The sequence below is a fragment of the Nicotiana tabacum genome, chromosome 11 (assembly GCF_000715075.1).
Source record: "Nicotiana tabacum cultivar K326 chromosome 11, ASM71507v2, whole genome shotgun sequence".
Taxonomy (NCBI): domain Eukaryota; kingdom Viridiplantae; phylum Streptophyta; class Magnoliopsida; order Solanales; family Solanaceae; genus Nicotiana; species Nicotiana tabacum.
Window position 1 is genome coordinate 65,954,196 of NC_134090.1, and position 10,859 is coordinate 65,965,054.

Below are 10,859 nucleotides of genomic sequence, written 5' to 3' on the forward strand. Positions count from 1 at the left end.
GTTTTTCTTTATTTAGTTGCATTTCATGCATATTTAATATTTAAAATCATAAAAAATTGACACATTTTTCGTTTCATGCCATCGTAAGTTTAATATACATTTTTAGAAATTAACTACTCTTTAATTGTTAGAATTAATACATAAAAATCAAACAAAATAATTTTTAAATTTTACATGCATTTATTAATAGATAAATAGAATTATTTTTTGCTAATTAGATTTTAGTTAGGTTTTAATTTAGAATTTAATTTGTTAGAACTTAAAATCAAAAGAAAACATAGATTTGATCTTTTAATTTCGTTTGGGCCAGCTTAATTTGAAGTCCAAATAACTTGATCCATCAGTCCTTTTAGAAATAAAGATAATATCTCAGCCATTAAAACTATTTGAATTCAAAGGGTAAGTTTTATTTTCTCCCTCACCTATAAAATACACATTACCCCCAAACCCTAATTGAATACCTACACACCCTAGAGACCAGCCTAACACACACACAAATGAGAAGTTTTATTTTGTGTCTCATACAATTTACACTAGTTGTATGAGTCTCTTTTTTGTCTCACAAATTTGTGGACCACAATTTTACACTTTTAAATCCATAGAAATCTAGGTTTTCAAAACTGTGAGACAAAAAAATTACCTTATACAACTAGTGTCAATTGTATGAGACACAAAATAAAATTTTTCCCGCTCAAATACAATGGAAAGGAGCGCCGCATCTTCTTCTTCTTGAATCAGGAGACTCCTCCAACTTTTCGAAAAAAAAGAAAAAGGACTCTAAAAAGGATAATCTCCTAAGAAAGCTAGCAACGCACCCCTCCATTTTGGACCTCTCATTCTCTGATTCAAGAACGACACACCTTCCTCCTTGCGGCTTTGGCTTTTCTTTGAAATCGATTTTTTGAAATGGATAGGTTTGAATTCGAGTTGGGACAGACCTGATGGACATAAACAGAGGGATGTAAATAGTTACGAACCCCACCAGATTGCGGCCAAAAACTGCTCAGATTCTGCCGGTCTGGCGATTTTCCGACGATTCGAGTTTCGATTTTCCGTCGAGGCTGCCGCCGGCAAAGGTTTATGTTCGTGATCGTTATCTTGGCTTGATATTGAGTAGCAGAAACTCTAAGACTTGGATTCAATTAATACAAGGTCTAGTTTGACTTCTCTGACCAATTTCTATAATGCTACATACTTGTCTTTGTTTCTTTGTCTATTAAGCATGTGAGAAAGATTTGGACTTAATTTTCAGATATTTCTTTTATTTGTTATTTGTTTTTTTTGTGTGTGTCTTCGTGTGTGTCAAACGACGATCAATTGATGGATTAAAGTTATAGTCTCTAAATGAGAGCAAAATTCGTTGGATGCTGAGGGATAAACTAAAGTAATGGGTCATAGAAAGTATGAACGCATTTGTAATATTTCCTGCTTCAAATCTGCACGTTTAACTCTTATCATATTGTGTTTGCTTGTAGTTATATGCTGGTGAAAGAAAGATAGGTGAAGTTGCGTTGGGTTTAGGTATTCTTATCATGTTTAAATCCAGAACACTCGAACAGATCTTCTATCCTTCTCCCACATATCAATATTCTTAATTATTGGCCTTCACAATAATCTCAAAGATTAGAAAAATTCAAATGCGCTAGTTCTTTAGGCGCTCTATTAAATAAATCATCGTGACTATGGATATGGTTCCCGTGGTATAGTCACGATACGTAATCCCTAATTCGAGTGTGCATTTCAGGTGACTCGACCACAACTTCGAACGATAATAAAAATAAACATGTTGTAAATCGCGGGTGCATTTCATGTAGCGCGATTTGCAATGTGTATCAAAACGGCAAGTGTACGACAATCGTGACTTGTTCCAAAAATAATTCCATAAATCCTAAAAAGCGGCTAAATAAATAAAAGCGGTTATAAAGTTAAAAATGCACAATTTTAAAACACGTAATAAATTAGATAATGAGGCCAATTATTAATAGTTGAGCGACCGTGCTAAAACTACGGAGCTCGAGAATGCCAAACACCTTCTCCCAGGTTAATAGAATTTTTTACCCGGTCTTCTGTGTTTGCGGACCAAAAAATAGAGTCAATTTTCCTCGATTTGGGATTTAAAATAAGCCGGTGACTTGGGACACCAATAATTATCCCAAGTGGCGACTTTGATTAAAATAAATAATCCCATTTCGAATAATGTCACTTTAATTTGAAAAATATCCTTATACCCCCTTTCGGATAAAAAGAAAGTGTGACAGATGTGGGCTATGTATTGTGGTAATATTGGTATTGTTGATTTTGACAATGTTGTGGCATATGGATTCGTGTGGTGAGAGTTGATTATTGTGCTGTGATATTGATGCGCATGCGGCAGTATAAGGATAGGGGTTAATGTGCATGCGGCGACATAAGGTGGGATTTATATGCGTGTTGCTAGTAAGAAAATTACTTGAAGCCACATTGTGAGATAAGGAGACTAAATCGCATGTAGCTATTTCAGGAAAAATCTTTTAAAAAATATAAATAGTAGGCTCCACGTTGATATAAGGAAGATTGTGATTGTACATTGTGAAAATGTGGCCAAGGGTGTTATGCCTCAGTTGTGATTCTCATTGTACATTTTATGTTGAAAAGGCTTGTTGATGGAACGGTTATTGTTATTTTCTTTACTTAGTATTTTGACTGCATATGATTACTTATTGTTCTTATCATAATCTCATTCTTATTATCCTTTATTGCCTAAATAACTGTTGTTAGCCTTACATCATTGTACTGTTTTGTTTCTATTTATTTCTCTATCTTCTGTTATTAGATTGCATTAAGGTGTCATGACCTGACCTCGTCATCACTCTACCAAGGTAAGGCTTGATACTTATTAGGTACTGTTGTGGTGTATTCATGTTATTCTTCTGCACATTTTTGTGCAGATCCAAGTATTTCAGCTCATGCCGGACACCAGTGATTTGACCAGATATTTTGGAGACTTTAATTTATACCTGTTTGGCGCTCGCATGTCTCGGAGTCATCTTCTGCCACTGTCTTTTGTACTGTTTACTTCATATCAAAACAATTTTATATTAGAGATCCTTAGTGTACATATGTAAAGCTTATGATTGAGTTTTACCCGTTGGGGATTTTTGTGATTGTTGTTCAGTATTGATATTATCATGAGATTTATTAGTTAATTTACTACTTCTAGCCATTGTTTATGTTAAATTCTTTTATGTGTTAGGGACTAGGTACCATTACGAATACCTAAGGTGAAATTTTGGGGTCGTGACATACATCCATCTCAATATCCTCATTTCTGCTACTTTCATCTTCTGGACATGTGATTTTTTGACTGGCCAACCCTCAGCATCATACAACATAGTCGGTCTAACTACCACTATGTAGAATTTGCCCTTAAGTCTTGGTGCCATATTTTTATCATACAAAACACCAAATGCGAGCCTCCAATTTATTCACCCCGCTCCAATAAGATATGTAACATCCTCGTCAATCTCCTCGTTGTCTTGGGTAACAGACCCAAGGCACTTGAAATTATCTCTCTTGGAAATGACTTGTGTATCAAGCTTCATGTCCACTTCTACTTCATGTGTCCTCTCACTGAACTAGCACTCCAAGTATTCTGTTTTCGTTCTACTCAACTTGAAACCTTTAGACTTCAGGGTTTGTCTCCAAACCTCCAGCCTAAAGTTAAACCTGCGATGTGTCTCGTCAATCAACACTATATCATCTACGAATAACATATACCATGAAACCTTCATTTAGATGTGTCGCGTCAGCACATCTATCATCAAAGCAAATAAAAATGAGCTAAAAGCCGATCCATGATGTAACATTATCTACACTTAAAAGTGTTCCGAGTCTCCTCCCACAATTCTCACTCGAGTGTTAGCACCATCGTACATATCTCTAATTACCCTAGTGTACACTAATGGGCTACCACTAACCTCCAAACCTCTCCATAGAACCTCCCTAGGACTTTGTCGTAGGCTTTTTGTAGGTCAATAAACACCATATGAAAGTCTTTCTTCCTTTCCTTATACTGCTCCACTCATCTCCTCACAAGATGAATGGCTTCTATAGTCGCCCCAGTATGAATCCAAACTGGTTCACAGAAATAGACATACTTTTTCTCACCCTCCTCTCTACCACCCCCTCCAAAACTTTCATAGTATGATATCCCTTTGTAATTTTGGACATGTAACGATCCGACCGGTCGTTTTGATAGTTGTGGACTTGTTCCCCCATTTATTGCTCATTTTATGCTTAATAGTTGCTATGTGACTTGCCGGGGTAGTTGGTTTGGTTCCGGGGATATTTCGGAATGAGTTGAGACACTTAGTCTCAAGGTTGGGAGCTTTAGTTGAAAAGGTTGACCAGATGTTGACTTATGTATGAATGACTATGGAATGGAGTTTTGATGGTTTTGTTAGCCCATTTGGTGATTTTGGACTTAGTAGTGTGTCTAGATAGTGATTTGGAGGTTCGCAGTTGAATTAGGCTTGAAATGGCGGAAGTTGAAAATTTAGAAGTTTGACCGAGAGTTGACTTTGTGGTTACCGGGATTGGATTTTGGTTCCGGATATTGGAGTAGGTCCGTGGTGTCATTTATGACTTGTGCGCAAAATTTGAGGTCAATCGGACTTGATTTGATAGGTTTCGACATCGAATGTAGATGTTGGAAGTTTATAAGTTCATTAGGCTTGAATCAATGCGCGATTCGTGGTTTTAAAGTTGTTTGATGTATTTGAAGCTTCAAGCGAGTTCGTATAATAATTTAGGACTTTTGGTTGAGGTCCCGAGGGCCTCAGGTGGATTTCGGATGGCTAACAAATCAAATTTTGGACTTGGAGATTTGCTGAAATTTTCTGGTGCACTGATCTGGTTTCCTTATATGCGATCGCCTAGACAAGTCCGCGATCGTGTACGCTTAATTAGGCAGTGGAGGTCTTTGTTATACGCATTCACGAGATGGGGACTGTGATCGCGTAGTTGTGGGATGCGGTGAATCACGAACGCATGGCTAAGGTCGCGTTCGCGTAGAGTATAGGAGGCAGCAACTATGGTCACGCGTTTGGTCTCCGCGATCACATAGGTTGAGGAAAGCAGTTCTTCGCATTCACGTGAGGATTGACACGTTCACGTAGGGTTGAATATCTAGGCAGTTGAGTTGTGCTTCGCGATCACGAAGCAATTTCCGCGATCGCGATTGTGAGCACGTGATTTTTTCCCTATATGAATTACTCCCATAAATTCAAAACAAAATAATTTCTTTTCATTATTTGTAAATTTTGTGGATTTCGTGGCATTTTCTGATAATTGTTTGCATTTGTCTTTGCATGTTTATTCTATTTAATTCATGAAAATACAAAAACACACTGCATTTGCGTTAGAATTAATTTTCATATTAGTTGACAAATTAGTTGTTTTATAAAAATGGAAAAATCACAAAATAGTAACTTATTTTTGCATTTTTAATTTTAGTTTCGAATTTTGGTAGTTTTTCTCTAAGTTGGCATTTAATTAGTGGTGGTAAGCATTATTTAGAGTTAGTTAATTCAATTTGACAGGATAATTTGATTAGGAATTAATTTAGGTTTTATGTTAATTTGAAAAGAAAAGGAAAGAAATTGAAAAAGAAAAAGAAAGAATTTCAACAAGAAGTCTGTTTGGGCCATTTTTATTCAAAATTCCTCAGGCCCAAACAATTGTGCCTGAAACCCGTCCAATCACCCGAAACCCGGCCCTGTTGCGACCAAAACACTCACGCAAGTGCACGCGATCAACAAGTAATATAGTAGTAAGTAGAGTATCGTTCCCACGAGGAATTGTGATCAACTTATCGACTGATGTAGACTCAAACAATTATCAATTCAAGTTAAATTATCACAAATTATATAAAGAACCAATTTACAACGTACTTAATAATTGTACAATAATTCAACACAAAATTACTACACCAATTTCTCAATATTTCGATAACAATTTGGATAAATATATTCCCGGGTCATGGACTTGCTAGAAATCATGCTACTATTTTAGCTTTAGATTAATTAATTGAATTATCCGGGTTATTGATTATAGGGTTAATAATATTCATAAGAATCTTTCGAGTTCTTATGCATCTATTCAAGTTAAACTAATACCTATATGTCTATGATATTAATATTAGGAAGAATGCATTTACAACTCCTATTTTTCAACCAAACAAGGCAATTAAGTATATGTCTATCTTAATTGCAAATCTTTCACCCGATGCCCAGGATTCGGATCTTGCTCTATTTGATTCTATATGCAATCAAGAATTTCCTTTTTCAAGTTTAACTCAAGATTCGTAAATAATATTTCACTGTTAGCTACGCAGTAAAATAATTAGAAGCAGAATCAAATAAACAACCCATAACGATAGATTCAAGATCTTCAATCTAAGCCTCAAATAACATAATTATCTAACATCCATGACCCAAGAATATTAGAGTATTTAGCTACTCATATTCACATAAAAATCAACAATAAAAGTCTTAAATATAATATAAACAACCAAATAGAAGAAAGTTTAGAAGAACTCTTTGAATCCTTGCTCCAAGATGTTGTTCTTCTTCTCCTTTCTTAGCTCCAAGATGAAGCTCCTCCTTCTTCTATGGCTTTTTTTTCTCCCTAAAAATCTGATCTTCCACTCTCCATCCGCTTAACTCCAATAATGGAGTTCTTACTTTATGTAAATTGAGTGGGATTAAGAAGAAATTCCAATTTTACCCCTTTAAACAACCTTTCCCGAAATCTGGACTAGCGCGGCCGCGCATCTAGCCGCGCACCTGACCGCGCTAGTCCAGTTGTCCCATATTCTTAATTCTTTTCTTGTTCTTCCACCATAATTAATTCCGAGAGGTTTTTCATTTATTGCTCCAAAATGATTCCAATCATATTTGATTTACGTAATATACGCTTCTTTACTTGAAATGTATACAATTCACTATTAAAGCCCATAATTCATCAATTAATCACAATATATCATTGGAATATCATCAAGCAGAAGCATAAACAATAGCTAAATCACCCAGATTTCGCTTATTATCAACACCCCACACTTAATCCATTGCTAGTCCTCGAGCAATCAAACTATTATATTAGAACTATCTCTAAAGATCCCTTCACTCAACTATTTCCCCTAACGCATTACACCGAGAACAATGTACATATGTTGCTCCTAGCAGTGAACAATCCTAGCTTTAAAGTTGAATCTCAAGTGCCATGCATATTCAAACTTCCTCAACTTGCTCTTCACAGAAGTCAAGATTTTCTTTTCTATCACAAGTCATATGCCCTCACCATCATGCCAATAAGAAATATTTGGTAATTACTCCTCACATTCCAGTCATATACTTATAATAATCAATTAAAACACTCACTCTCACAATAAAAGTTACATGCATGCAATTGGTACCATAAGCTTGCCCTTAATGTAAATCTCTACTAATGTAGGCTAGCTCAATCCAAAATCAATTAGGACTGTTTCATGGTTGTAATGAGGGCTAAGGGACGGGTAAGATGTATTTAGGAATAGTGACTCAACCCCTAAGCACTTTAACACATCACACGAGCAATTTTCCAGCATAAATTCTTCAACCTACTTCTCATTTATACACAATGTCATCCCACAAATACGCCCTTCTTCTTTAAGCACTCTATTAATTCATTCCCACTAACTAGAGCAAAACACAATGTAATTTTTCTTGTCACTCAATTTCTGTTAGTGGTGTATTCATTTACAACATAAATGCACCTTTCATCCTTTTATTGGTTCCACTCAAAAGCCACCCCACACTTATTTCCTTCTTACTTCTTTTGGCGTTCTTCTCACAATTAAAGTGCTTTAAGAGGTAAAAGGATCAAAACACTGTCAATTAAGAACAAAAGTGTATAGGCTTGTAATGCGGGTGCCAAACAAAAGTCTAAAGGCTCAAAAGGGTTAACTAGGGACAATTTTTATTTGTGATAAGCAATTAAGCTCAAAAAGGTCAAAGAAAGCCTAACATCATTTTTCAAATCGAGCATCGCCTTATATTTCGCTTTAATTCACATACCGGGAAAGTTCTAGACACAAATACAATGCATGGACTACACAAATACTCACCACACATGGCATATGACTCATTCCAGATCAGCTCTTCAAGACACTCCATTACGAGCATTCAATTCAGTACAAACATACAATTTAAGGCACTTTCGGTGAGATTCAACAATTAAGACTAAGCGTTACACTCTAAGTTCTATTGTGTTTAGGTGTGTCAACGCTATGAGTTCTCTTCTATATATGCTCACTGAAAAACTACATATGCCCGGTTCAAAATAAACCCTTGGAAAAGAACCGTGGCTTAAAGAAAAACCAAGGGAGATTTGTTATACTACCTAAAAATACCAAAAATAAAAACAAAAATCTTTTTGTTGTTTTCAATAAGCTCAGTCCCTCAAGAACTCCTATCCAAAAGAATCCGTCATCGGGCCGCGCCAATATTACTACTAAAAAAAATATGTTTTAAGAACAATTACTCCAACAATACTAAATCACCAAAACATTTAAAAACAAAAGTGAAATAATCACGCAATCCCAAAACATTATATATTGTACCACACCACCAAAACATTCCAACAATCCAAAACCATTAAAACAACCTAAAAATCCATAATAATTACTACCATCCTTCCACCCCACACTTAAACGATAGGCATGTCCCCATGACTTTCATTTCTAAAAAGAAAAGAGGCAAAGATGCTTCCCCGAAACTTCATTCCTGATCTGAGACAGTGTCAGGATTCACATTACATGCATACCCCAATGCTCTGAGCCAACCCATAAATGTTTTCTCCGACTTGACTTGTCGGTCAGCTATCTCCTCCACACGGTTGCCCAACCCAGTCATAGTGGTGCGAAGATCCTCCACCTCTTTTTCCAATGTGTTTTGACGAGGCAATCTGGTAGATCGGGAAGATGAAGCTGCTCGTGATAATGTTGCTGCTGGTGCTGCTTGTGATGCTGATCTTGACAGTCTCGCAGCTGATGATAGTCTTGCAGCTGATGCACGGGGTGCTTCTGGCCGCGCCTCACTTTCAACATTCATTGCCTCATTTTCCTCTTCCTCATCATCGTCGTCATCATCATCAGAGCTGCTTGATTCTACCACCTCTACTACCTCCGGCTCTTTCCCCGTTATCACTTTATCAGCTCGGAACTTGCTTTCCTTTTCAACCAACCCATCAGCAGGTTGATATTCTGGCACTCTAGCAGCCCTGCATAGTTGAGTAACTAGTGAAGGGAAAAAGAATCCATACCTCTTGATTTTGCAGCGAGTGAACATCTCATCATACATGATTTTAGCTACGTCAAAGTTGTGACCATTAACAAAACACCAGACAAGACAAGTTCGGGGTCCATTGACTTCCGTTTTATTATGTGATGGGATCAATCGGGCGCATATGAGATGCAACCAGCACTTTGCTTCAAATGTGAGTGCATTAGAATGAAATTTCTGCCCATAAGTCATCCAGGAAATTTCCTTGCCAGGTGCCAAAATGGTCTCAAAGAATCTTTCCCAAATTTCATATGTGGGTGCCTTACCATAGTTGTAGAAGTCATTATGCTCCTCTGGAGGTGCAGGCAGCTGATAAGCAGTACGAATTGCCTCAAGTGAAGCATTCACTGCTCTTTGGCGCACTGTGACTATTCCATTTGTATGCTCTGGAGCATTGGCATAAAATTCTCTTACAACCATGAGATTTGCCTCACCTGGTTCGTTGACGAATGTGTGTAAGCCCCTTCTCAGCAACTCATCGTGCATATGAGAGCACAACCGCTGAAGTTTTCTCATGTCAACACCTCTTTCAGGAATTGGTTTCTTTTCAACTTTTTCTACAAATCGGTCCTGAGCTTTGGCCGAAACAAACCTTGTATTATCAAATGGACATGCAATTGCTGCCTCTCGTGACCTAGCTCTGCCTGCTTGGTTCTTGAGGAAGGACCTGTGGTACGTCTTTTTCTGGAGTTAGTCATTATACCTGCAATACAATAACATATTAACATAGCCCAATCCAAAATTCGCGGCTCAATGGGGTTACTTAAACTTCACACTCATCATTGGTCACAAACTACATTTTCTTATTCATGGGGGCTTTTTCACAAACACATTGCATGCATTGTATTATCATAACCCCTTTTTCACTTGTTAGAGCAATAATCACCCTTATTCACCCATAAAACATCACCAATCAAGTGGTTCTCCACCCCACACTTATCAACCAACAATACCCCCAAGTATTTCACTAATTTATACATACAATTTATGTACAATTAACACAACATATGTATAAACACTTCAACAGAAATTCGAAAAATAACAATAAAAATAAAAATAAATTATCACTAATATTATTCTCTGTATAAAAGAACTATACGAGAATAGTTCACTATTATTACACAATACCCATCAATACTATCATTATATTTACTTAAAACATAAAAACAAAATTTGAAAAATAACAAGAAAAATAAAAGAAGAGAAGAACTTAGAACTTAAAACTAATTTCTTACTAACATTTCAACTTATAATATCAACACCATTCTTAGAAACCAACTTTAACAACTATAACTACTTTATTTTCATATAAACAAAAATCTGAAAAAAAAAATAGAAAAATAAAAGAAAACAAAACAAGAATTCATACCTTTGTTGGAAGAGAATGGTGAAGAAGATGAATGTGAAGATAGAGAAGAAGATTTGATGGGGATTGTTTGGGAGAAAATGGTGAAGCAAAAATGGTGGAAGAAAGGTTTGGAGAAGAGAAGAGTTTTGAAG

General features: G+C 36.3%; 1 long non-coding RNA gene across 1 annotated transcript; it reads left to right on the forward strand.

Annotated features, from left to right (window-relative positions):
• Positions 1-807: 807 nt before the first annotated feature.
• On the forward strand, positions 808-3,189 carry LOC107812488 (uncharacterized). The gene is made up of 2 exons (XR_001654125.2): positions 808-1,152; positions 2,928-3,189. It is a non-coding gene; the product is annotated as an uncharacterized LOC107812488 (long non-coding RNA).
• Positions 3,190-10,859: the final 7,670 nt, after the last annotated feature.